At 42.8% G+C, this 23753-nt stretch overlaps 1 protein-coding gene across 5 annotated transcripts in view; it reads left to right on the forward strand.

The window, feature by feature from the left end:
- Positions 1-23753, forward strand: part of FOXN3 (forkhead box N3) — a 395408-nt gene that overhangs the window by 250950 nt on the left and 120705 nt on the right. The window lies entirely within an intron of this gene.

Consider the following 23753-nt stretch of genomic DNA (forward strand, 5'->3'; position numbering starts at 1 on the left):
AATCCAACTATATCAGTAATCACTTTCGATGGCAATGGTCTAAATGAACCAATTAAAAGAGATTGTCAGAGTGGATCAAGAAACAGGATCCAAGTATATGGTGTGTACAAGAAACCCATTTTAAATACAAAAACCCATGTAGATTAAAAGTGGATGAATAGAGGAGAATACAGGCATACCTCAGAGATAACTGCGGATTTGGTTCCAGACCAGCGCATTAAAGTGAACATCACAATAAAGCAAGGTACATGAATTTTTTGGTTTCTCAGTGCATATAAAAGTTTTATTTACTCTATAGTGTAGTCTTTTAAGTGTGCAATAGCATTATGTCTAAGAAAACAATGTACATACCTTAGTTAAAAATACTTTTATTGCTAAAAAATGCTAACCATCATCTGAGCCTTTAGCAAGTCATGATTTTTTTGCTGGTGGAGCGTCTTGCCTCCATGTTGATGGCTGCTGATTGATCAGAGTGGTGGTTGCTGAAGGCTGGGGTGGCTGTGGCAATTTCTTAAAATAAGACAGCAATAAAGTTTGCTGCACCCATTGACTCTTCCTTTCGTGAACGATTTCTCTGTAGCATGCAATGCTGTTGGATAGAATTTTACCCACAGCAGAACTCTTTCACAGTAGGAATCAATCCTCTCAAACCCTGCCACTGCTTCATCTACTGAGCTTATGTAATATTCTAAATCATTTGTTGTCATTTCAGTAGTCTTCACAGGAGTGGATTCCATCTCAAGAAACCACTTAACTTGCTCATCCGTAAGAAGCAACTCCTCATCCATTAAAGTTTTATCATGAGATTGCAGGAATTCAGTCACGAGTTCAGGCTCCACTTCTAATTCTAGTTGTCTTGCTATTTCCACCCACTTCTGCAGTTACTTTCTCATTGAAATCTTGAACACCTTGAAGTCATCTGTGAAGGTTGGAGTCAACTTCTTCCAAACTGTTAATGTTGATATTTTGACCTCTTCCCATGAATCACGAATGTTATTAGTAGCATCTAGAATGGTGAATCCTTTCCAGAGGTTTTCAATTTACCCAGATCCATTATTGGAATTATTATCTATGGCAGCTATAGCCTTATGAAATGTATTTCTTAAATAATAAGACTTGAAGGTCAAAATGGCTCCCTCATCCAGGGGCTACAGAATGGATGTTGTGTTAGCAGGCCTGAAAACAACATTAATCTTGTTGTCTGTCTCCATCAGAGCTCTTGGGTGACCAGGTACATTGTCAATGAGCAGTCATATTTTGAAAGGAGTTTTTTTTTCTGAGCAGTAGGTCTCAACAGTGGGCTTAAAATATTCAGTAAACCACGTTGTAAACAGATGTGCTGTTATCCAGGCTTTGTCGTTCCATTTATAGAGCACAGGCAGAGTAGATTTAGCATCATTCTTAAGGGGCCTAGGATTTTCAGAATGGTAAATGAGCATTGGCTTCCACTTGACGTCACCAGCTGCATTAGCCCCTAGCTAGAGAGTCCGCTTGTCCTTTGAGGCATTGACTTCTCTTTTCTAGCTATGAAAGTCCTGGATGGCATCTTCTCCCAATATAAGGCTGTTTTGTCTACATCGAAAATCTGCTGTTTAGTGTGGCCTCCTTCATTAATTATCTCAGCTAGATCTGGATAACTTTCTGCAGCTTCTACATCAGCACTTGCTGCTTCACCTTGCACTTTGATGTTATGGAGACAGCTTCTTTCCTTAAACCTCACGAACCAACCTCTTCTAGCTTCAAACTTTTCTTCTGCAGCTTCCTCCCCTCCCTCAGCCTTTACAGAATTGAAGAGAGTTAGGGCCTTGCTCTGGATTAGACTTTGGCTTAAGGGAATGTTGTGGCTGGTTTGATCTTCTATCCAGACCACTAAAACTTTCTCCATGTCAGCAATAAGGCTATTTGGCTCTCTTATCACTCTTGTGTTCACTGGAGTAGCAGCGCTTTTAATTTCCTTCAAGAACTTTTCCTTTGCATTCACAACTTGACTAATTGTTTGGCACAAGAGGCCTAGCTTTTGGCCTATCTTGGCTTTTGACATGCCTTCCTCACTAAGCTTAATCATTTCTAGCTTTTGATTTAAAGTAAGAGATGTGTGACTCTTCCTGTCACTTGAACACTTAGAGGCCATTGTGGGGTTATTAATTGGCCTAATTTCAATATTGTTGTGTCTTAGGAAGTAGGGAGGTCTGAGGAGAGGGAGAGAGATGGGGGAGTGTCCGGTCGATGGAGCAGTCAGAACACACACAGCATTGATCCATTAAATTTGCCATCTTATTTGGGTGTGGTTCATGGCCACAATTACAGTAGTAACATCAAAGATCACTGATCACAGATCACCATAAGAAATATAATAATGGAAAAGTTTGAAATATTGAGAGAATTACCAAAATATGACACAGAGACATGAAGTGAGCAAAAGCTATTGGAAAAATGGTGCCAATAGACTTGCTCAATCAACGCAGGATTGCCACAAACCTTCAATTTGTAAAAAATGCAGTATCTGCTAAGTGCAATAAAGCAAAACACAGTAAAAAAAGGTATGCCTGTATACCATGCTAACACTAACCAAAAAAAAGCAGGAGTAGCTACACTATTTTCAGACAGAGCAGACTTCAAAGCACGGAAAGTTATCAGGGATAAAGAGGGACATTACATAATGATAAAGGGGCCAATTCTCCAAGAAGACGTGACGATCCTTAAGGGGTATGTGCCTGACAAGAGAATGTCAGACTGTGTGAGGCAAAAAGTAATAGAATTACAAAGAGAAATTGATGAATCCACTATCATAGTTGGAGACTTCAACACCCCTCTTTCAGAAATGGACAGATCCAGCAGTCAGAAAATCAGTAAGGACATGGATCAACAAATTTAAAAGTATAGAAATCATACCATGTCTGTTCTCAGACCACAAACAACATAATTAAACTAGAAATCAATAACAGAAAGATGATTAGAAAATACCAGAATGCATGGAGATAAAGCAACACGTTTTACAAATAACACGAGTCAAAGAAGAAATCCCAAGAGAAATTTAAAAATATTTTGAACTAAATGAAAATAAAAACACATCAAAATTTGTGGGATGCAGCAAAAGCAGGGCTTAGAGGGAAATTTATAGCATCAAATGCATATATTGGAAAAGAAGAAAGATCTAAAATTAATAACCCAAGTTTCCACCTCAGGAAACTAGAAAAAGAAGAGCAAATTAAATCCAAAGTAAGCAGAAGAAAAGAAATAATAAGAATTAGAGCAGAAATCAGTGATATTGAACATAAGAAATTAGTAGAGAAAAATCAATGAAACCAAAAGCTGATTCTTTGAAAAGATCAATAAAATTGATAAGCCTCTAGCCAGGCTAACTAAGAAAGATAGAGAGATGACACAAATTACTAATATTGGGAATGAAGCAGAGGATGTCACTACAGATCCCATAACATTAAAAGGATAATAAGGGAATACTCTGAACAACTCTGTGTCCACAAATTTCATGACCTAGATGAAATGGACCAATTCCTCAAAAAACACAATTCGCCAAAATTTACACAAGAAGAAACAGGCAATCTGAATAGGCCTATATCTATTAAAGAAATGGAATCAGTAATTAATAAGTTTCCAAAACAGAAAGCACCACGCCCAGATGGGCTCCCTCGTGAATTCTACCAAACATTTAAGGAAGAAGTTATAGCAATTCTCTACAATCTCTTTCAGAGGATAGAAGCAGAGACAATACTTCTTAACTCATTCTGCGAAGCTAGCATTACCCTAATACCAAAACCAAAGACATTACAGGAAAAGAAAACTAGAGATGAGTATCTCTCATGAACAGAGATGCAAAAATCCTCAACAAAATATTAGCATATCGAATCCAACAATGTATGAAAATAATTATACACCATGACCAACTGGGGTCTATCCCAGGTATGCAAGGCTGGTTCAACATTCGAAAATCAACAAATATAATCCATCACATCAACATGCTATATATATATATGGCATTTAAAGTACCACAAGAAGAAAAAAGTTTTTATAGCCATCAGGGAAATCCCACACACATGTGCTGGGACCGCACTGTAGCTAGGTCTCAAGGGAACTAGCACCTAGAACAGGGAATACCCCAGGCTCCAGTGAGGTCCTCAGGGGTTTCAGGTACGTGCTCCTCAGTCCTCTCTGTCCTCCTCTGCCTGTGGCTCCATCCGCCTCCCTATAAGTCAGGCCTCTCTGCTGTCGCTCCAACTCCCTCCCAGCTCCAGCTAGCCCATGAAGTTCGCTCAGGCCCCAACTACCTCCTGGCCTCCTGGCAGCTTCTGCTTCCGTGACTGCTTCCTCAGAGTTTGTTCACATAATTGCTGTCTTGAGAACTCTGAATATCTCAGCTCCTCCTTTCGAGCTAGGCCTAGTAGATTAAAGGTCACCCAGAACTGGTGTCCCTTGTGGTCTGCCCTGGGTCAGGTTCTACCTGGGCCTAGTCGGCTGTGGCCATTGGTGTGGGCTCATGTGGTATAAAGCATGGCCACCACAACTCATCGTGTTGTGATGGGTCATTTTCCTGAGGAAAGTGTGGGCCGGCACCACCAGAAGACCACCCAGTTCACCAGGTATCGCCAATCACAGAAGAGTGCTTTCTGCACTTCAGCCTGAGAATACTAGGATTATTTTCAGAGAAGACTGTGGGCCTGTGGTGGCCCTACCAACTGTGCTCATCTGCAGAGAATGGTGCAGGACAACTTGAGGTATTTCCAGAAGATTCAAGGGCATTTTAGGAGAGCTAATTCTACCCAGCAGGATGGGGGATAAATAACACTTTCAGGATGGGGGATAAATAACACTTTTTTATTTTTCATTTTGATATTAATTACTCTCGTGCTCTTCTTGCAAAATTGCCACAGTCTTAAATACAGACAAAACTTGAAAATCTTTTCTCTTTCTTATGTCAGGTGCAGCGTGTCTAAAAGTTACTTATATCTGGCACACACTTGGGTTTTGATTAATGGAGATTGCTTTGGGATTTATCGTAAGTGATCCTAGAAGGCTTGAAAAATGGCGCTGTTTCTAAGCTTTGGTTGACAGTAGGATGGTTACATGGTGAGGACTATGGTTGTGCAAAACCATGGGCTGTAATATGATGCAAAACATATGTCTTTAAAGGATAAGCAGAAGTGCAGGCTGCTCATGAGCTTCATGGAAAGACTGTGGCTTCGTAAACGGAAAACCCGAGGGAGAGGGTTGCAAAAGCAGAGACCTTTGGCTGTTTCAGACTTCAGGGAGAGCACGTCCAAATTTTAATCTGAATCAGCACTTTCCCAAGAAAGTTCATGGACATACAGCATTCTGGTTGGCGGACTTATTTACACACACGATATAATGGATTCCATATTCCTCTCAGACCTAAAAACAGTACTTAGGTTTGCTTTTAATAATAAAATTAGTTCAGTTTAGAAAATGGTGTAGGTTTACCTAGACCGTCTGATGAGTAACTCAGATTGTTCCGCTAATAACAAGATAGAGGAGAGACAATCTAAGAAAAACATTTTGAAGAGAATTTGTGTGTGTGGAGGGGGAGGAAGGAATGATTAGCTGAAATCAGAAAGATTCCAAATAATGGTTATTAAATTTAATATTAATTAAATTAGCATTCCACAGAGACTCTTTTCTGGAAATTTGGGTAGTGCATTCACTAAGCAGCCCAGACTCAAGGCCATTTGGTGGGAAATGGCTTATTTGCTTTGTTTTGGTCATGTTTAAAGTTAATCCAAAATCAGTTTCTTTTTCAAAAACTAAAACGTCACTGGTCTTTATTCCACTTCAGAGGTCTGCAAACTTTTGTTGTAAAGAGCCAAATACTAAATATTTAGCACAAAATAGGCATGTACATAAACGAAGGAGCGTGTTGTATCCCAATATAATTTTATTTATGGACACTGGAATTTGGATTTCATATAATTTTCACATGTCATGAAATGTTATTCTTTTGATTTTTTTATCTCAACCACTTAAAAGTGTACAAGCTATGTTTAGCTCTGGGGCAGTACAGTTTGGCCCGTGGTTTGGCCACCCTCTGTCTAGTTTCTACTCTTCTGTTGTAGTTGGTGTCCTGTCTTTTGGGGAGAACGTTCCTACACTTTGCATATGAAAAGGGGCCAAACTGTGTGTGTGTGTGTGTGTGTGTGTGTATGTGTTGAGTTCTCTTGCTCCTCCAGCCTCCCATCTAGGGGATGGGGCAAGGTCTCTAAACTTTACAGCTTTGATTGTTCAGATCTACCACCAGCAACTTAGCCCCGATGGCAGGGAGGCCAGCCTCATGGTCTCTGAAAAAACTCTGGATTCCTTCTCTATGCAGAGAATTCTGAGTGACTCTTGAAATAGAGGGAATTGAGAAGGCCGACAAAGGTAGAAACTTGAGAGTCAAGCTGTTGGGCTTTTCGTCCAGATATCTCCGTGAGAGTTGTGAAAATGGTGGTGGTATCCTCATAATTTCTTTGCAAACATGTATTTTAAAAGGCTTAGGTGTCACTGGTACTTCTTTTCATCCTATTCTTAGAGGAGTAGGCAAAAGACATGCTTCTATAAAATGCAAGCACATGGTTTTGTTTAGTACAATGTTTAGGGAAATTAGGAAAGTTGCAAAAAACTCAAGTTTTCCTAAAATGATCTGCATACCATGTGACAATGCAACAAAGACAGATCTGCATTGTATTTAGTTAGATCTGTTTAATAGGAATCATTCTTATTTGGATGCCCTCCCCAAATCCTTAATAAGTATAAAGCTTTTAAATATTTGTCCCATTTTATAATTAGTCTAGATTTAGCAGTGGCTCTTCCTGATTGGGAGGAAGCTTGCTTGACTGTTGCCAGGCAACAGCTAATCATGGTATTAGCTGCCAGCAAGCTGTTGGCAGTAACTGTAAATTCTTTTGTCTTGTTAACAAAAAAAATGAGCGTTAAAGATACAGCAGTATATAAAGTCTGTTCTGTTGTTCAAATATATATAACTTAGGCGATAAATTCCTGTGCTAATATAACCTCGGTGTGCTGCTAAAATTTATAGCGTGTTTAGAGAACTCGTTCATTCTTCTGCTTGAGTCACATTCGTCTACTCATGGTGCCAAAGCTCATAGGATAGGACAGTGATGTAATAGAGGCATTGTTTTCTCAAGGTCTCCTAAAAAGAATCTGAAGTTTTTGTTAAATTAGGGGCTGTGAAGTGTATGTGGACTTTCAGCATAAATGCCCCAAGTGAGAACCCTGGTTCACGAGCAAGTGCCACCAGTTCGCCATCGCTGACCTCAGTCTCCATCTCCTCGAGGTGCAGAGTGAGCTCTCAGTGCAGGTGCTGGCTCCAGCTGTATCCAGGGCCCTGGTCTCCCTCCACCCCAGCTCAGCCAGGCTCAGGGCAAGTTTTCTAGGACAAGACCTCGTAAAACTAATTCTCACTTCATGAGCAAACGTGATGTGAGTCATCCTTTGGACAAGTAGAATGAAGAATGAAGAAAAACCACTATTTATTTGGTTGGTGCATTTTGCTTTTAAATGAAATTGCGCTGTATCCCAGACTTGGCCCCAGACCACTGTCAACACTCTTTCTTCTAGTTGCGTGTTTCTAAAGGACGTTGTTGATTGTCTGTTGGGGTCACACACTCCATCAGGCACTTGGCACACATTTTCTCGCTTAACCCTCACACCTTGTGCAGAAGGTGGGGGAGACACAGCAGGTCTGTTGGGCCACAAGGGGAGGAGCTGGGGTCTAAGTCTGGGTTTCCTCTGGTTTCCAAGCCCATGCTTTGCTGTACCCTCAGTTTGTTTGGGTCTGGTTTATCAGAAGTATCTTCCTAGGAAAGGCTAAGGCTGGGATAGCCGTCTTGAAACTGGATGACATGTGACTCCATTGGGCATTGTCTTTGAAGAGGAGCAGGTGGAAGGTACACCTTGGAAAGAGAGGTCCAGTTGCCCCGGGAACCAGTATAAGAAATCAAAGGAATGGCCAAGATGTTGAATGTGTCTCCTTTATTTCCTTGATTTCTAAAACCAGCTCTTAGATATTTTAACAAGATAAATAAAAGTACCCACATTTGTTAGTCCTCTTTTCTACATTACCGTCTTCTCTGCCGCCTCCCCTGCCCCTACCTCTAGCAGAGTCAGGAATCTCACATTGCGGGGAGCATCTCTCTCCTGACTTCACCACAGCTGTGCTCAAAGGCAGTGTCTTCTTAAACCTGGACATTTCGGATTTTCCCTGCCAACCTCACTGTTTCTCCCGGGGCTCCAGCTCAGCAGAAAGAATTGTCGTCACCAGAGCCTGCAGACCCATTTCTGTCCCTTTTCAGTGGTATGTTTTTTTACTACAAGCCGAACTACTTCAGCATCATGTAAACACATTGGAGTATGTTAACAGCTGCCTCTCTTTTAAAGTTGAACCTGCTCAGCACTAAAAGGGGAGCTGCTTTCAGGTTCTGCTCGAGTTTGCATGTGGCAGCATCAAAGCTATTTTTAGTGGAGTGATCACCAGCAAGAAGCTGAGAACGGCTGCTTTCAACTATAAACAGTGGAAAGAAAGGATCATTTATGCCCTGCTGCAGCTCTTGAGTCCATTTATATGGGAGACAAAGGGGAGTGTAAATCTCTTCTTCAAAGTTATGCAGGCGTCTTGTGCCTGTTCAGAGCCCCATCACCTCTGCGGAGAAGAGGAATGTTAATTTAGCGCTTGGCTGCCCGGGCTCCGAGTTAAACTAGATGAGCAGATAATAGTGAATTACAGGACTGCCCATTCTGAAAAGAAGGCTATGTATAGATGCGCGGAATCATCCAGTAAACGTTTATTTCCTGTAGATCACAAAAAATCGAGACAACAGGAAATGGGAGGTGGGTTGCATAAACATCATGGCACAGTGGCGGGAGCATGAGTCACTTACTAGCTGCAGGACCCTCGTGACTTCACCATTTGAATTAAGTGTTCTTAGCTGCAAAATGAGGATCATGATACCAGCTCTATTTAAGGCTGGTTTTTTCAACAGGCGTCTATGGAACACCCAACTCTGTGCCAGCCCCTGAGAACTTTAGACTAATAGAACAGTCATTGTCCTCGGAGAGTTCACAGTTATCAACAGTTCAGAAAAAAACAGAAGTAAAACCAATGAATCACTGAAGTAGTAATTAGTAGATGTTTGTTGTGCACACACCAAAAAGACGGTTTGCAAAACTGGGAGTGCTCAAACCAAAACATGGAATGAAGTTCAGAGGTATATTGTTATGAAGCAGCTTTTGTGGTATGGGGGCAGTGAGTGTTTATTCTTCACAGGGATTGGTTACAATATTAGAATTTTCTTAAATGAAAGGGAATTGGTTAGTGGTTACCTCATATCAGTTTTGGGAACAGTTTAAGTTTCGCTTATGATTTTCAGAGACATAAGCAAGAAGTGACCCAGGTCAAGTTAGCCTCCTTTGTCTTGCAAAATAAGCTAAATTAAGCTTTGCTGGTATGACTAAACTGGTTTTGTCTGCTCAGGGAATTTTCAAGTCTGGTCTCCCTGTGTGTTTGATTTTAACACAGTCTAGCTACATAAACAAATAGATTACAATACAGTGTGGGACGTGGAAAGAGAACAGCATGGGAGAGGCCGGATCTGCTCTGGGCGTGAAGGGAGGTGGAAGAAGACAAGAGGAACAGAATTTTCAAGAATGCCTAAGAGTTTGCAAAGAGGACAATAGAGGGAGGGATGTTTCAAGCAGGGGCAGCTGAGTGGGTAGACAGAGGGAAGAGGCATTCCGATGTGTCGGGGGCCCGTGAGCAACTTGGTACTGCCAGAGCAAAAAAAAAAAAAAAAAACCAAGACAAGGGATGGCAGGAGACGAAGCTGGAGCGGGTTGAGCCGATTGCTTAGAGCTAAGGAACTTGGAAGTGACACAGGCCACAGGGAGCCGGAGAGTGGTTTGGAACACACGATTGACTGGATTATATAAAAATAAAAGTGGAGCCATGGCGAGCGCCAAGTCCATGCATCTGCAGATATGAAGTGATAGCATTTTAATGCAAGCATTGTAAGGATGCCCTAAACATCAAGTATCTTCCCAGGAAAGGCTAAGGCTGGGACAGCAGTCTTGAAACAGGATGGCATGTGACTCCTTTGGGCTTTGTCTTGGAAGAGGAGCAGGTGGAAGGTACAGAAGGAGCATCTTGGGAAGACCTTTTCAAGCTGGCTTTAGTGCTGGGCTCTGCAAGACAGTGGGAAGGATGGCTTGTGTCCTTCTGCAGCCCTTAGGCCAGCTAGCCCTGATGAGGAGGGTGTGAGCCCTGGTTGTGATATGCGTGCTGCGTGTGGTCAGTGGACATGAGAAGGTGTGCATAATGACCAGGCACCACGAAGCACCGTCTGTACATGGGAGTCGAACCCCCGCCCCAAAGCTTTCAGGAAGCTAATGTTTTCCTGAATATGCTTAAAGCTTCAATTATGTGGTAACTGTTATATGCCCTAGGAATTCAAAGAAGAGGGAAGTGCAGAACAAAACAAAGCAAAACAGAAAAACCTCATGCAAAGCTACACTTACTGTTTGTACCCAGGAAAACATGTTCCAGAAAGTCACCATGTACTGCCAAATTTGGTAAAGCAAAATCTGCACACCTCCATATCTAGAACTATGGCCAAGAAGTAACGTTACTTTTTTGAAACTATATTCTCTTTGAATTTAATACTGTCAAGGAAAATGAGGAATTATTTGCTTCATTTCTCTTTAAGGAGAGGAATGGATGTTTCTGTAAGTTTTCTAGAGGAATCAAATGGGTGTCAGGTATTAGGTATATAAGAGTCAGTTACTTAGGCCCTAGCTCACCTGGTTTGGGAATAGGCCTAAAATACTTGGGTTTCCCAGCCATTTCTTCTTTGGTTTTCCTGAGCAGGGCTCAGAGTACACATGGGGTGATTTGAGAAGAGGAGACAGTCACAGCAAGCAATGACTTGGTACAGGTGGTGGGGAGGTGGCCAGGGATCACATGGAGAGGAAAGAGAGGAGGCAGTATCTTGGAGGGTAGGGCCAGCTTTGTGCTCAGTTGCAAGTATCAAGACAAAGACATAGTTTAGGTGTCGATGCCAATCATAGCATTTGTTGCCTTGGCAGACATAAGAGATTACTTTTTGGAAATGGAAAATTGCTTTTTGTCACTTCAAAGCTAACCATAAATAGATCCAATAAACCAGAGGAAAAGTGTTTCTTAAAAAATAAACTTCTGTGCTATTATGTCCAACGTCAGCATTTTTTTGAGTGCCTGGATTTCTACCCTTGACGTAACGTTTAGACGGAGGTGTGCAGCTCTGCGTCATCAGCTTTGTAAAATCAGCATTATATCTCTCGTCTTCGTGGTGGGCTGTGGGATGGGACTGGCCCTCAAAGGGAGGAAATGAATAATCAACATAAATCACAGTTTTCCCACAGATAGGTCATGTTCCTGTCTGTGACAGGTTTTCAGCATTGCAGGAAGTACCAGGAATCAGACTGGGTCAAAAACTTGGATTAAACGTTTATATCTCTTGATCTCTACAAGCCTGAGAGATAAATAGGTCATAGTGACTTTTGAGGTTTTTCTCTGAAAGTTGTATTAGTTCAGTGGAATAATGAGGCGTAATGTTATTAGCATTATCTGTATTGGGCTGTGTGTGGTTGTTTGTCATGGGCTCAAAAGGATGCTGTCGTCCTGGGACAGAAGATACAAGTGTGGCCTGCCCTTCCTCCTTCTCAGTGATGGAAGATATCCCAAGCATTTCTAAAACGTGCTATTGAGTTATAGGGTGAAATGGTATTTTCACTCAAGAGGTAGTTCCTTTTAAAGGAGTGGATTTTAGATAAAGATTTCCAACTGTCACTTGTCTCCAACTACACTGACACTGTCTAACGTCCCTAAGTGGTTCCACCTGTTAGACAGAAGCCCTTTTGCACCATCATGAAGACCTCCACAAAACCACTGCCAAGGCAAGGAGAGAGAAGGGGGCTTGGCTTCCTCAGTCTCAAAGGCTCTCCACCCCAGCGTGGTAAGAGGGGAAGGCCTAGGAGCTGTCTCTGTGCCACCTCCGGCCATCTCCATCTCAGAGACCCACCATCATCAGAGAAGCTGCTCCTTCAGGGGCTTGGTGTCTGTATTTGTGGGGCAGTGACGCTGAGACAGAAATTCCTTGGGAAAGTCTCCAGGTTTCAACCCCCTCGGAGTGCTCCTAAGAGAGGTATGACTGGGCGGCTCTCTGGGCTGTGATAGCAGCCAGCGTTTATTGAGTATGTACTGGGTGCCAGATGCTGTGCTGAGCACCCAGCTAGGTACATGACACCTTTAGAGGATCTATAGTTTCCCCAGAGAGACAGCTGGAGAACTAGCGGGATGGTTGATATTCATGTGTCGATGGCAGCACCGTCGGGCCTCAAAGTAGGGCCAGATGATGAGGGTCAAGTCAGGGTAGGCCTCATGGAAGAGTTCCGTCAATGATTTCTGCCCAACAAGAGGGTCGTTGTCCAGAAGGTGCTAGTGTCCAGTTTCATTCATGGCATAGTAATCGAGGGACCCGAGGGCAGTGGTCTCCCAGCTGTGTGTCCAGAGCTGTGTGTCATCCTCTGTACAACCCCAGATCCTTTTTTTTGTCTATTTACCCATCCGTGTCCCTGTGTCTTGGAGGACAGGATAGTTTCTTTATTGTTGTGTCCCCATAGCAGGTGTAAAAACATGTTTATTCAATGAGTGGACAAGGAAGAGAAAAGAAGTTGGGCAAACCAGCTCCTATTTCCAGAGCCTTGGGACAGAGGAGCAGAAGCGCCACCTGCTCTACATAGTGTCTGGGCGGCTGTTAGGGAATGTCTGTTTATTTACTATCTATGTATTATTTATTTTAAAATTGTAGTAAACTACACATAACATAAATTTATCATCTTAACCATTTTTAAATATACAATTCAGTGGCATTAGGTATATTCACATTGTTGTGCAGCCGTCACGACCATCCATCTTCAGAACTTTTCTCGTGTTGCAAAACTGAAACTCTGCACTCATTAAATAGCAACTCCCCACTTTCTCCTCCCCCCAACTCCTGGCGACTACCATTCTACTTTCTGTCTTTTATGAATTTGACTACTCTAGGTCCCTCATATAAGTGGAATCATACAGTATTTGTCTTTTTGTGACTGGCTTATTTCACTTAGCATAATGTCCTCAAGGTTCACCCATGTTATAGCATGTGTCTGAATTTCCTTATTTATTAAGGTTGAGTAATATTCCATTGTATGTATATACCACATATTCCTTATCCATTCATCCATTGATGGACACTTGGGTTGATTCTGCTTTTTGCCTATTGTGAATAACGCTGCTGTGAACATGGATGTACAAGTATCTCTGAGTTGCTGCTTTCAGTTCTTTTGGGTATATACCCAGAAGTGGAACTGCTGTATTATATGGTAATTCTGTGTGTAATTGTTTGAGGAAGCGCCATACTGTTTTCCTTCGCAACTGCCGTTTTAAGGGGATATCTCAGTTATTTAACTTTTCATATGTATGTCTTGCCTTTCCTCTGTGAGTTTTCCAAATGTAATCCTCCTCCCTTCTGCTCTACTTATGTCCTTTGAACTGGACTGGCTAAAATCTAGCCCTGTGGACAAGTTTGGGTTGATGCCATGGGTAGACTGGGTGGGCCACACTTGCACAGTCAGCGCAGATTCCAGATTCAGGAGCTGTCTCTACTTTCTCCCAGCCACCTTTGGAAAAGTTAAGTTTATCCCTTTGGGTTGATGTCCTCTGGGGAGTCCCATGCTGCCTCAGGGATTAAGCTAGAACCAAAGTGGCCCTAGATTTATAGCTCTTGGAACAGCTGCTCAGCTCTCCTCAACTCCACCATTTTAATTGTGATTAGTAGGTTCATTTGCATCTAAAAGGAGTAGTTTTCTTATCAGCACCATTGAGTGGGGAACCAGTGTGCTCCATTTATATAGAGTGGCCCATTTTAACCAGGCCCATTAAGCAGTAAAAGTAAATGTGGGTGTTTTACAAATGCAAATATATCATGCAAATAATGTACTTTATGCTGAATGATGCCTTGGTTTTCATATGTAAAATTAGAAACTGTGTAGCACAAAGATAATGATAAACACCTTTGCATCTGTTCATAAGATGTATCATGAGCTGTATGCATCTAAAATTGTAGCCGAGGTTTCTAGCAGAATTTCTTCAGTATACCCAAACATGCATTCCATATTATCAAAAATATAAGTGTACTTATCTAGTTATTTATATATTCCTAAGTAATCAAGAAATCACAGAAAAGAGTAATCCAAATTACTTAACCTATTACTTACCATCAGTGATGAGATTTATAATTTTGCTTCCATTTTTAAAGATTTTTAAGTTTTTATCTGAGATGATGATAGTAGAAGGAGAAATGTTACTATCTAGGCTAGTTGCTTTGTAAGAGACTTTAATTATGTCTATAAGAGTTATTTTTTTAATCCTTAGTGTTTGAAATAATTCTGTGTATGATATGCAGGTAGCATTTTTGCTATTTTATAAAATCACTTTTTATAATATAATAATGACAGCCGTCTTCTATGTGCAGTGAACTTGGCCAAGGTCTAGGAGGGAAGTCACCTTTAGTCTGCCCACATGGGGTTTCTGCTCTTTGGGAAGGTAAGACACACACCTCTAGAAAATGGATTAAAGTTATAAGAAGACATCAGATCAGGAAATACCGCAGAGTATGGTCAATTCCCAAATTCCCAAGGCCGTACAGATAGTAATTACCAGATGAATTCAGGGGTGGAAGAGGTCCCAGGGCAGGACTGACCAGAAAAAGTTTCCCCAGGATCTAGATTTGAGTAGAACCACATAAAGGAGGGATAGGACTTAAACAGGAAAGAGAACACGACAGCAGAGCGTTTCAGGCAGATGGGAACAGAACTGGCTTGAATGGAGCCCAGAAATAGATGGGGTATGACGCATGTGTTCTGGACACCTGGGTCAGACAGAAAACCTATTGGACTTGCCTCTGCCGTATAAGCTTCTGGTTTTCACACACTTTTGTAACCACCAAACTCTTCAAATGAAAAATTATGTCAAAACTCAATACATAAGACACATGAAAAGAGATGCTTTGTTGACGTTGGGGCAGGTCCTCTTTTAGACACCCGTCCGCCCATCCCCACCATTGGCAGCACTGTAGGCACCTCCTGGGGGTTTCTTGGGGAGCCGTTTGCAAACCAGAGGGACAGCTCATGAAGATGCTGTGCTTTGAGAAGGCTGCTAAGGTGTTAGGCAGGGTAGACTGGGGGTGAGATTGGAGGTGGGGAGAGCTGTTGGGATGCTACTGGGAACATCTGCCCATGAGTTGACCCAGTAGATTAGAAACACAAGGAAGGGAAAGTACCAGAAACATTTGAAAGAAAAGGTCGGCAGGAATGAGTGACAGGGGTGTGGGAGAGGAACGAGTTAGAAACTCTATTTTAACTTGAGCATTTTACAGGTGATCACCAAAGGCTGAGTTAGTTTTTTCTTCTTTGTATTTATGAGAAATGAGTTATATTGTAAACTTTTATTCCTTCAACAAACATTTGACAGTTGCCTGCCAAGTTCCAAGTACTGCAGTAGGTGCTAGGGATTTAGGAAAAGAAAGACACAGGTGTCTCGGTGTGGCAGGGAGTCAGTGCACCGTGTGGAAAGGGAGACAGCCATGGACACAGTTATGAGTTGAGTTGTCTCCACCCAAATTCATATGTTGATGTCCTAATGCCCAGTACCTCAGAATATGACTTTATTTGGAAATAAGGTCATTGCAGATGTAGTTAGTTAAGGTGAGGTCATACTGCAGTAGGGTGGACCCCTAAGCCAATATAAAAAGGGGAAATTTGGACACAGACGAGCACACACAGGGAGAATGCCATGGAAACATGAAGGCAGAGATCTGGGTGATACATATGTAGGCCAAAGATTGCCAGCAACCACCAGAAACTAGGGGAGAGGCGTGGAGAAGCTTCTTGTTACAACCCTTAGAAGAAACCAACCATGGTCTCAGGCTTCTAGGCTCCAGAACTGTGAGACAAGAAGTTTCTTTTGCTTAAGCCACTCAGCTGTGGTACTTTGTTGTGGCAGCCCTCGAGAGCTAATGGAGACACCGAGAGATCCAGGGCAGTGTGGCGAGTGCCCGTGGGGACCTGTAGCGGGGGCAGGCGGGAAGCTGGCCCCTCATTTGAGCGGATGGGGGAACAGCCAAGAACTGTATCAAGACGCAGCTGGAGGTACATTCCAGGGTCTGGAGACAAGGTTGGCTAAAGGTGCAAAATTGGAAAATCCAGATTTCCCATGAGTCCATGAACTCTCCTAGGAAAGGAAAATGAGGAGAAAAGAAGAGAGGGCTAAAACTCTAGGAATGCCCATAATTATGGGGCCAAGGCAAGAAAAAGAGCTAGCAGAATGTTAGGCAGGAGATGGGAGGAGGAGAACCAGGCTAGGAGGGTGTTTTGAGGCTAAAATTGGAAAAGATTTTAAAGAGATAATGTCAAAAATTATAGAGAGTTTATGTAATCAGAAAAAAAAGTAAAGCAAGCCTTTCATGTGAGCACATGTGGGGGCTATGAAGTGGGGAGTGGGGGAGGCTGTAGTGCCATCAAGGGCTGTCAGGCCTGAATGGCTGGGTGACTGGAGGCCTCTGGTGACCCCTGATAGAAGAGGATTGCAGCCAGTCCAGGGAGACTGTGACATGAAGCAGTAGAGGTCAGGCAGGCGGCTCCCAGCTCGCGGGCTTTGTTAGTGCAGAGCAGGATTATGGGAACTGAGAGGAGGATCTGGACACTGAATGATGTTTGATGATGAATAAGATAAATTCCTAGGTCTGGGAATGGGGAGGCGAGTGAAGATGAGGGGTAATGGAGGGAGGAAAGATTCCAGAGGAAAAGAAGGGCAATAGAGGTGTTACTTTGGCAAAGAAGAAGATACAGACACAGGTAGAAATAATAGAGGGTGAATGAATTTATGGAGAGTGGCTTTGGTTTTAGAAAAGAGGATATGCCGTTACCTGATGAGGTGTTGAGAGGGAGGTTTGGAACTTTGTCAGTGGAGAGAAGATTGGGGCCAACTTAGTTGGGTTGCTAGCCACTAGGTCAATGTTTCTCATTTGGGGGTAGTTTTTTCCTTCAGTGGACACATGGCAATATCTGGAGACATTTTTAGTGGTTACAACCTGGGAGGGGATGCTACTGGTATCTGGTGGGTAGAGGCCAGGGAGGCGGCTGAACACACCACGATGCACAGGACAGGCCCCATGACAACAAATTATCCAGCCCCAAATGTAGATGGTGCCGAGGTTAAGAAACCCTGCCATCAGTCAACAGCAGTTCTCAAACATGTGCAAGGAGATAAGCCCTAAACTTCATAGCGTGCTTTGTGGAACATTATGAAACATTGATATACAGTCATGTGTCGCTTAATGACAAGGATACGTTCTGAGAAATGCATTGTTAGGTGATTTCATCGCTGTGTGAACATCATAGAGTGTGCTTACACAAACCTAGATGGTATAGCCTACTACACACCTGGGCTATACGGTACAGTAGTCCCCCTTACCCACGGTTTCGCTTTCCGTGGTTTCAGTTACCCGCAGTCTGAAAATATTAAATGGAAAATTCCAGAAATAAACTATAAATTTCTAATTGCATGACGTTCTGAGTAGCGTGATGAAATCTCTCGATGTCCCACTCCATCCGGTCTGGGATATGAAACATCCCTTTGTCCAGCGCATCCACACTGTATACGTTACCTGCCCGTTAGTCACTTAGTAGCTGTCTTGGTTATCAGAGCGACTGTCGAGGTATCGCAGTGCTTGGGTTTAAGTCACCCTTATTTTACTTAATAATGGCCCCAAAGCGCAAGAGTAGTGGTGCTGGCAATTCGGATGTGCCAAAGAGAAGCTGTAAAGTGCTTCCTTTAAGTGAAAAGGTGAAAGTTCTCGAATTAATAAAGAAAAAAATCATTTGCCAAGGTTGCTAAGATCTATGGTAACTTTCATTACAGTATATTGTTATAATTCTATTTTATTATTAGTTATTGTTGTTAATCTCTTACTGTGCCTAATTTGTAAATTAAACTTTATTGTAGGTCTGTATGTATAGGAAAAAGCGTAGTATATATAGGGTTCAGTACTATCCGTAGTTTCAGGCATCCACTGGGGGTCTGGGAACATATCCCCCACAGATAAGTGGGGACTGCTGTACTAACCTTATGGGACCACCATCGTATGTGCAGTCTGTCATTGACTGAAATGTCATTATGTGGCACATGACTATTTAAAATAGCACTAGATCTTACTGCAGAGCCTCTATCTGATTCTCACAGCCATTTTAACCCCCAGGGCCTTGGCTATGATGGGCACGCAAGAACTATTCTCAGGTTGATCCACCTGGAGGCAGGATGAGTCTCCAGTTTTAACATTCGGTTAAGGTGACAAAGCAATTCCATTCCCCACGACGGTTTATGTTTTGTCCTGAGAGTGATCTTGCCACACTCTCAGTTGTGGTTTCTGAGGTTCTCATCACTTCAGTAATACCTTCCCAACACTTGTCAACCTCTGAAAGTCGGCCAGTCCTGGCACGTTTCCACCTAGTCTCTTCTGCCTTTTGATTGCACCACCCTGGAAGATCACTGTGGGCAGCCGTACTTGCTAGTTTGGATCTACACAGGATTCTACGCAGAGTTATCTTTTTTTTAGGTTTCTTTAGAGTTGGCATCTGTGAAGCTGCTTCTTCCCACCTATTGATTTTTAGAAACAGTTCGTTGCTGCTTTGGATGGAGGAACGTTTGCAATGAAATGATCTCAAAGCATCCTTAAAGAAAAGAGGAAGATGAAGGTGTGGTTATTTCATTCATCATAGGAATGAAGAAAAGAACCAAACTGGGAGAGTCCACAGGGTGTAGAAGGAAGCGCTGGCGCCAAGCACATCACTTAACTTCTGTGAACTGCAGCTTTCTTGTAATCGAGACTACCACTGGGATTTTTGCAGTTCGCAGAACATCCTCTTTACGTGCATCATCTCATTTCATTCTTAAACACTAGATGCTGTCATAGCCCCGTTTGCAGGCGTGGAATCGAGACTTTGACAAGTTAAAAGATTTTCAGCCTGTATTTTACACAAATTGCCTGACTCCAAATGTTGTGCTCTCCGCATCACACCTCAGATAGGAGCAGGTAGCCACTTCCCCTTTGAATGTCAACAGGCTTTTGTTTTATTTGGAAAGTTCTAAAAGTGTTGAGACTGTCCCCAAGAAATATGAACTTTCAACTGTTCTCTTTAGTGATGCTTCTCAGATAGCGAACCATATTTTGTGAAACTTGAGACCTTTTCACCCGTGTCTCTCTGTTCGGACTACTCTGATTCCTGCATTCCAAACTTCGGCGACTGGCATCTTTTATCTAACGGGTCTGGGTTACTATGTGGCATAGGTGATATTTGTTTTTCTGTTATTTCCTGGTGATTAATCCACAGTTAGAATGAAAACAATAGAATTCCAAGTATTTTTTCGGGCGTTCTCCCTTCATTACTACTGCGTTATGACTTTCCTGGGAAAACACAGTCTGATGGTGGATGTCACACATCCAGAGGGATTGCCTACACACGGTATTTCCAGTGCTAAGAATAGGACAGGAATCTGTTCAGTTGCCTAAAGAGTACTGGGCAAGCTCTGGCCTCTGGAAGTAGTAGATTAAAATCGGCTGGTCTCGCTACATCCCTTTCCTTTCCCCTAGTCGGTTTGGGCTTTCTGCTTTTCAGCATGCTGTGGACCATTCTGGCAGAGATGCTAACTGCAGGAGCCCTTCAGAGACACAGCGTGTAGGTTGGTCCTTCTCTACCCAAAACTGTTTAGACTTTGATTCACTTCTTCTGGAGTTCTTCTTACATTCATTCTCTCTCCCTTTCATTTTACATTAAAAAAATTTTCTTTTTTTCAGTGTGAGGGAGATCAGCCCTGAGCTAACATCCACGCCAGTCCTCCTCTTTTTGCTGAGGAAGGCCAGCCCTGAGCTAACATCTATTGCCAATCTTCCTCCTTTTTTTTTTCCCCCTTTTTCTCCCTCAAAGCCTCAGTAGATAGTTATATGTCGTAGTTGCACATCCTGCTAGTTGCTGTATGTGGGACGCTGCCTCAGCATGGCCGGAGAAGTGGTGCGTCGGTGCACGCCTGGGATCCGAACCCGGGCCGCCGGTAGGGGAGCGCGCACACTTAACCACTAAGCCATGGGGCCAGCCCCCCCCCCAAATTTTTTAAATTGTGATAAAATACACATAACATAAAATATACCATCTTAACCATTTTTTAAGCATACAGTTCAGTACTGTAAGTACATTCACATTGTTGTGCATCCGGTCTCTAGAACTCTTTTCATCTTGCAAAATGGAAACTGTATCCATTAAACAACTCTCCACTGCCTCTAGCCCTTGACAACCCACATTCTACTTTCTGTCTCTATGAATTTGACTACTCAAGTACCTCACATCAGTGGAATCATGTAGTATTTGTCCTTTCGTATCTGGCTTATTTCACTTAACACAACATCCTTGAGGTTCATCCATGTCGTAGTATCTTTCTTGTTCTCTCTTTTAGATATACCAGGTTACATTTGGCAGCTGGGTTCTTAGAAGAAAGTACTTTTCTTAATTTGCTTTTCATTAAACTTACAGAACGTCCAGGCTGGTGAGTACAGGGGTGGGTCTTGCCAGAACCTCCCAGGGTCTTGGTTACGATCCAGCCGATTCTCACAATGATGAAAGCTCCTGTGTGCAGAGAAAACACGTGACAGATCATATCGTTATGCCAAGAGCCATCTTAGGGCTGCATGACCTGTTGACTCACGGTTTCCCCTTGGGATTTGGAAGTAATGCAGCTGAGAGTGTGAGGCCAGGGAGGGATGGAGGGCTGTGAGTCTCTGGCAGATGCTGGGTGTGCTGTTCAGGACAGCATTGCTCATCTCTTGGGATTTGCTGGCTTAGCTCTGGTCTTAATGATGAGCTGGATCAATGCACTCAAATGCCAGTTCACAAAGTGCTTCTCTGTCAGGCAAGGCCTTCTTAACCTATTGGTCGGCTTCCTTTGTCACAAAGTGGGTTTGGCTTCTAGTGCCGAAGGTCATGGAATTTCCTTAGAGCGTTATTGAAATGAAATATTTGTGGCGCCAGCGTTGTATTGTTTCTGCTAACATGAGCCCACGTGTCTGCCTTTCACATATGGTTAGCCTGATTGCTTTTTCTAGCCTGGGATTTTGCCTTGGAGAGATTGTTAGTGAAACACCACCCACAGCCTTCTTCCGTGAAGAAAGACAGCTAAGAATTTAGTGCTGGAAGACTGGAATATGAAAGCTGGACCGTGAGAAATGAAGTTGGGACCAATGATGTGTATGTAGGGTACGGTGGGCTGGCACCGCGAGCCTTGGTCTGGTCTTGGGCTGATCACTAACCAGCCATGTGATGCCATGGGCAAGTCTCTTCACCTCTCAGGGCCTCCATCTCCTCATCTATTGAATGGGGAAGATGGGTCCTGCCCTGCCCCGCCGCAGGATTGGAGGAGCCTGTGGAAAAGTGTTGATTGCTGCGCTCTGTAAATGGTAATTTGCTATCCCAGTGTCAAGCAATGTACGCACCATTGTAAGGTGATTAAAACCCACTCCAGTAGGTTTAAGGAAGCCCTCGTGGCCACTTCCCATGGCTGTGACCATTCACAAGTCACCAACATTTACGTGACTGGATGTAGAGAGTCCTCCACCCTCCCCTCCTCTTGATTTGCCACATGAATGAGTGGTTTCCAGGGTGGCCTCAGCTCCTCCCATAAAGACATCGACCATTAGCTTCTTCTCTGAGTTACTGCGGTTAAGATACACTTTTAAGTGATTTCATATAACTTTTTTAAAACCAACTTTGAGCTTTAAAGGCCTATGAGCCAGGGACATCTCCAGATGGAGAAAAAAATCAGTTAGCTGCCTCCCCAACCTGCAGCCACTAGGGCCATAACCACTGACCTTTCCAGAGGCATTTCTTATCTCGTTAGATAGACTCATAGGATGTTGGAGCTAGGTAAGTATGGTAGTAAGTTCCTAGAGGCCGTAAAATATGGCTTTTAATTTTTCTTCTTGTGTCCTTCTCAACACCAAGCACAGTCCTCCATAAGCACTTAATAAATCCTTGAATCTCCTAACAGTTAAAAGATGTCATTTTGAGGGACCAGCCAAAAGAGAAGTGTAGAATATGGAGCTGATGAGCTCAAAAGCTTTAGCATGGCGGGAACCAGCTTACCTTGAGCTAGAAAGAGACCACAGGTGAATTCATCAGTGACATTGGGGGCAGGTAAGAACCAGGTGGGTGGGCTAAGCCAATTCTCTTTCCACTATGAGCATAGAGATTACATGGACAGCAGAGCAGAACGACTAGAATAGTGATCAGTGACTTAGGTACATTAGGAGGATGTTGTAGAAATCCTTAAGTAGATTTCTATCATACAGAGAATTTTCCTTATCTAAACCACTGGATTTACTCAAGCTCGCTTCCCCACATTTACTCTATCCCTGGCATCTACTCAGTTTTCAGCCCAATCAAGGTCAGGATAAAGAAGAGATTTGGATGGAAGTAAGCTGGATATTCAAGCTCCTGCAGTAATACTCAATTATTGAGTTCTCTGGAAGCACCAAGTCCTCTATAATGAAGTCCTCAGTTTTTAAATATCTTTAGAAATCAGGTGATTCAGTGTTGGCAACAGCCGGCTTGCTGTTTCCTGCTTTCTTATAAAAATAAGATGGTAAAATCCTGGGAGCTGGCCGGAGTTGTTAAAAGATAATCTTAAGCGTTTTAATGCACATTATTCTTCATGCAACTTTGAGCCTTAAAAGCCTCAAAACGGAATAGGAGAGGAATCAGAAGGAAGAGAAATCAGCTTGCTGCCATTATCCTGTGGCCCCGAGACCCCAGCCAGATTTACTGTTATCCTGTGCAACTCCTGGCCACTCAGAGGCCACAGCTGCCGGAGCTGGGCATCAGGGCTGCAGGAAAAGCCATGCCTCAGATGCGTTTTTCTTGCTTTCCCTAAGTGTCATGGATCCAAAACAAAATAAACAAAAAAGTTCATTTACACCAAGGTTCACGGTGTGTGTTTTCTAGCACATTTGACATTATTTTGATCTTTAATCATATTTTTATGCTGTAGCTCTTTTCTTCCTCCCTCTCTACTCCTCCTCAATCGTGTAACGTGTCCCTGTACCTGCTATGCTATTTGTACCTCTGGTGGTGAAATTTTGGTCAGCAGAATGTGTCACTGGTATTTCTCTTTGTTAACAGTATTGCTCTCCTGTGTCACTAGAGACCCTGGTTGACTAGCGAAGCGCATTCATTGTATAGCCCTCCAGATTTCTAATTCTTTGTGTGTGCGCGCGCGTGCGCGCGCGGAATTTACAAATGTATTATTCGCACCAACTTTTTATTTTTGTCATGTTGAAGGTGATTGATAACACATTAACCAATATCATTTGCCATGTACCATTTTGGTGAAAGTAATTTATACTGCCTCTTGGGCTGAATATAATAACATTTTTGACTAAGTGTTTTCTACCATGAATCTAAACCAATCCTCAATTTAAAATAACCTACTTCCCACTTTAAGGACATTTTGCTAAGACTGACTTGGTTATAAAGTTTTTCACTGGGTGTCTTAAAATGGTGAAAATGCTCGTCTATAAATGCAGTAGAGTGTCTTTGTGATGTATTGA

The sequence above is a fragment of the Ceratotherium simum genome, chromosome 24 (assembly GCF_057802395.1).
Source record: "Ceratotherium simum simum isolate JZ-2026a chromosome 24, ASM5780239v1, whole genome shotgun sequence".
Taxonomy (NCBI): Eukaryota; Metazoa; Chordata; class Mammalia; order Perissodactyla; family Rhinocerotidae; genus Ceratotherium; species Ceratotherium simum.